At 43.8% G+C, this 5,107-nt stretch overlaps 1 non-coding gene and 1 pseudogene across 1 annotated transcript; both read right to left on the reverse strand.

The window, feature by feature from the left end:
• Positions 1 to 235: 235 nt before the first annotated feature.
• LOC149238808 (5.8S ribosomal RNA) lies at positions 236 to 389 on the reverse strand. The gene has a single exon (XR_016246901.1). It is a non-coding gene; the product is annotated as a 5.8S ribosomal RNA (ribosomal RNA).
• A 2,532-nt stretch (positions 390 to 2,921) lies between these two features.
• LOC149238809 (18S ribosomal RNA) lies at positions 2,922 to 4,735 on the reverse strand (annotated as a pseudogene).
• Between the last annotated feature and the right edge of the window lie 372 nt (positions 4,736 to 5,107).

The raw sequence follows: 5,107 nt of genomic DNA on the forward strand, positions 1-5,107 counted from the left end.
TAAATCTACCCTACCTGATGGGAGGACAAGAGAGAGCATAACGAGTTTGAACAATGCCACGCAAAGCCTGCATCAACTAACGTCGACTGCCCATCCAAGGGGAAAATATCACCACTCACTGGCGCATGCAACGAAACATCGCTTGACGTATTTCAGCCAACTGTATTGTATTAGGCACAGACGACCACCTCCACTACTCCCTAACATATTGTAGGGAGTGCATTTGAATGGGATGCGATGCCCAAATAGATGTTCCCTCGACCAAGTCCTCGGGTGCAAATTGCATTAAAGAACTCGATGATTCACCAGATTCTACAATTCACACTAAGTATCACATTTTTCTACGTTCTTCATCGTAACAAGTGCCGAGATATCCGTTGCTGAGAGTTGTTTCCACGTATTACCGACAAATCCACCACGAGATTGAATAGGGGCACCCGTCATGACATATGTAAGGCTAAGTGCCAAAAGGAGGAAAGGAAGAAAAACACATGAAAGAATGAGAAACAAAGCTATGTAACCCCTCACAAGAGGAGGGTCAAACAAAGAACAATCTTACCAAGCCCCATGCCCTTTAAAAAGGGGGTAAATGCATGGAACAAAAATCGAGAAGGACTAGGGTGGCCACCCCAAGAGCTCGCACTACTTTTAATCCTTCTTGAACACCATTCCAAAATAGTTCCCCCTTATCTCTGTAAAGCTAGGGACCTAAAGGAAGAAGGAAGGAAAACAAGGTGAAATAAATAGACATCACACATGGCTACCGGCTCACAAGGGGAGGCTCAAATAAAGCACAATCCTTTCAAGCCCTGTTCTTTCACAAAAAGGGCGGAATTGAATGGGATGACAATCGAGAAGGACTAGGGTGGACATCTAGAGAGCTTGCATTGCATTTCCTCCTTCCGGAACACCAATCCATAACAATCCCACCATTTCTCCATAAATCTAGTGGCCAAAAGGAAGAAGGGAAGAAAACAACATGAAAGAAAGATATATCAAATGTGGCTACTAACTCAAAAGGGGAGGCTCAAACAAAGAACAATATTCCCAAACCCCATACCTTCTTAAAAAGGGGGGAACTGCAGGGGACAGGGATCATGAAGGACTACGGTGGCCAACCTGGGAGCTCACACTATGTTTGTCCTTCCTGAAAACCAATCCACAACAATCCCACCTTTTCTCTGTAAAGCTAGGAGCCAAAAGGAAGAATGGAAGAAAACAAAATGAAAGATAGAGATATAAAATGTGGCTACCTGCTCACAAGCAGAGACTTAAACATTGAACAAGATTCCCCAACCCTGCTCCTTCACAAAAAGGGGAGAACTGCAGGGGATGGCGATCGAGAAGGGCTAGGGTGGCCAACCCAGGAACTTGCACTGCTTTTCGTCCTTCCCAAACAACAATCCACAACAATCCCACATTTTCTCCGTAAAGCTAGGGGCCAAAAGGAAAAAGGGAAGAAAACAACATGAAAGAAATAGATATTAAACGTGGTTACTGTCTCACAAGGTCAGGCTCAAACAGAGAACAAGCTTCCCAAACCCTATGCCTTTGCAAAAATTAGGGAAACTATAGGGGATGGTGATCGAGAAGGACTAGGGTGGCCACTCCAGGAACTCGCACTACTTTTCATCCTTCCCAAACACCAATCCACAACAATCCTACCTTTTCTCTGTAAAGCTAGGGGAAAAAGGAAGAAGGGAAGAAAACAACACCAAAGAAATAAAAATCCCAAGAAAAGAGAGAGGCTGAACAACACATTGAGGAGTTCTTTCCTAACCAAAAAGAAAGAAAACAAGGCACCAAATCAAAGAATCCCGCCTCTTCACACCCTCCCGCATACACTACAACCTAACACCCTTTCTAGTTTACAACATCACAAACAACAATGAAACAACCCCTAAACTTGACCACTAGAAAAGAGGAGGGACACGATGAGATCAGTGTCTAGAGCACGTCACTGAGAGGTAAAAAGCCCCCCAACCCATCACAAGGCTTGAAATGACAAATACACTGATACATCAACGGTGCAAGGCCACTAAAGAGAGGGATGCCCATAAAGTGCACACCACGAAACCAAGAAACGACCAAGTCGCACAAAAAACCCATAATCCAAAGGGAGAAACAAAGACACAATCCGCTACTTCTTTCCTTAGAAGGGGAGTCACTCATGAGACGACAAGGAATTCCCTTGATGACAAAGGCATGAGATAAGAATGCTACCTCATACCCATTGGTGGGGAAAATTGTAATCTCGATGGAGCTTACGCTGAGGGAGGGGTTTTTCATTACCTGGACACCAAACCCTTCCACGAGGGCATATAGAGCAATAGTTGAGAGGACTAGGGTGGCCAACCCAACTGGTTGAACCACTCTTCATCCATCCTATATTGACCCCACCCTAACAATCTCCCCTTACGAAATCTTTGAGGTACCAGGCATGCGCCAACCACTCCCTTGACCCAACCACCAACAAAAAAACTCACCCAAGCAACACATAAACCACCACCTCCTTTTAGAGAGAACCAACTATGGAGGCCTACACACTTGTCCCATGCCTTCCAATGAAAAAAGGTCGAGCACTGCCGCTACGAATGAGTCTAAATGTATCCATCATATTGCCTATGCACCTAAACTGTAGCAACCATGCCCTGCCAAATAGATCATCAGAGAGGGATCCCAAGAAATAAGCTTTCGAACTCCCTACAGAAACACATTTTGGGAAAGAAGAACAAAGGATGGGTGTGACAAGCACAAGCATGGCTTGCAAGTACACATGAAAAAATAAGCGTGACCTCAAGACAAGCAAGCAAGAATGTTCTTGGCAAACACCAAACCCACTCCCTTAGAGACACACCACATGGGCCCACATTGCAATCGAAAACCACCTGACCCAAACCAGAAAGGAAAACCCCTGCTATCAATGATCCTACTCCAGGTTCACATACCGTAACCTTGTTATGACTTCTCCTTCCTCTAAATGATAAGGTTCAATGAAATTCTCACAATGTCGATAGCAACAAAACACCATGGTCGATGCAATCCTAACACTTCACTAGATCATTCAATAAGTAGGTGCGACGGGTGGTGTGTACAAAGGGAAGGGACGTAGTCAACACAAGTTGTTGACACGCTCTTACTAGGAACTCCTCATTGAGGACCAATAATTGCAATGGTCTATCCCCATCATGATGCAATTTGAGATGATTTCCTGATCCTCTGGAACTCGGAAGGAAAACTCATTGGCTACATTAGTGTAGTGCATGTGCAACCCATAACATCTAAGGGAATCACAGACCTGTTATTGCCTCAAACTTCCATGGCCTAAATGTCCATAGTCCCTCTAAGAAGCTGGCCACAAAGGGGAGCCTCCGCGTAACTAGTTACTAGGCTGAGGTCTCGTTCGTTATCAAAATTAACCAGACAAATCGCTCCACCAACTAATCATGGCCATGCACCACCATCCATAGAATCAAGAAAGAGCTCTCAATCTGTCAATTCTTACTATGTCTCGACCTGGTAAGTTTCCCCATGTTGAGTCAAATTAAGTCACAGGCTCTACTCCTGGTGGTGTCATTCCTTCAATTCCTTTAAGTTTCAGCCTTGTGACCATACTCCCCCCAGAACCCAAACACTCTGACTTCTTAGAAGGTGTTAGCGGAGTCCTTAGAGAAACATCCACTGATCCCTGGTTAGCATCATTTATGGATGAGACTAGGACGATATTTGATCGTCTTCGAGCCCCCAACTTTCGTTCTTGTTTAATGAAAACATCCTTGGAAAATGATTTCACAGTGGTCCGTCTTTCATAAATCTAAGAATTTCACCTCTGACAATGAAATACAAATGTCCCCAACAATGCCTATTAATCATTACTCCAGTCCTGAAGGCCAAGACAATAGGACCAGACTCCTATCATGTTATTCCATGCTAATGTATTCAGAGCATAAGCTTGCTTTAAGCACTCTAATTTTTTCAAGGTAATAGCGTTGGAGCTGCAACCCAGCCAATTAAGGCCAGGAGCATGATGCTAAAAAAATGGATGGAAGGGAAGGTGCAAACCAAGTAGGCAGACTAACCTTTATGACACAAGATCCAACTACGAGATTTTTAACTGCAACAACTTAAATATACGCTATTGGAGCTAGAATTACCAAGGCAGTTGGCACCAGACATGCCCTCCAATGGATCCCCATTAAGGGATTTAGATTGTACTCATTCCAATTACAAGACTCGATGAGCCTAGTATTGTTATTTATTGTCACTACTTCACCATGTTAGGATTGGGTAATTTGTGCACCTGCTACCTTCCTTGGATGTGGTATCCATTTCTTAGGCTCCCTTTCTGGGATCGAACCCTAATTATTCATCAACCATCACCACCATTGTAGGCCTCTATCCTACCATCGAAAGTTGATAGGGAAAAAAATTTCAATGAAGCATCACCAGCACAAGGGTTGTGTGATCCATCGAGTTATAATGATTCACCGGATAAGTGAGCAGGCCCACGCCAACCTTTGATCTAAAAAATTCATCCCTTCCAAAGAGTCAATACTTGGTGCACGTATTAGCTCTATAATTACTACGGTTATCCAAGTAGTATGGTACCATAAAAAAAACTATAACTGATTTAATGAACCATCCACATATTCACAGTCTGAATTAGTTCATACTTAGACATGCATGGATTAATCTTTGAGACAAGCATATGACTATTAGCAGGATCAACCAGGTAGGACCCTCCCACTTCAAAGGGAATTCTGGGTGCTCTAGTACCAAGAGCTAATTGGTGGGCTCCAGTATTGCAGCAATAATGCTGCAACTCCTGGGACTCCCTTCTTTACTCTTATCAACTCGGTAGTTCGTAACAAGCTTGGAAGCGACAGTGTTGTATGCACAAGTACTAGCTCTTGCCGTAGCTGTCACTTGGTCAGCTGGCACAAGTCCGCTAGGGGCTCAAGCCAACTTCTATGGGCTCTTAGAAGAAGCTTTGTACCTGATGGATGGAATCTAACTCAAAGGAAGCTGATCTACTTGCAGAAAGAAACTGAAAGTCAAAGAGTAACATAAACCCTAGCAAACCCTAATTCTACCAGCTAGCCTACTG

Source organism: Pinus tabuliformis, chromosome 8 (genome assembly GCF_031772625.1).
Source record: "Pinus tabuliformis cultivar Carrire ecotype Pingquan chromosome 8, CPIR1, whole genome shotgun sequence".
Taxonomy (NCBI): domain Eukaryota; kingdom Viridiplantae; phylum Streptophyta; class Pinopsida; order Pinales; family Pinaceae; genus Pinus; species Pinus tabuliformis.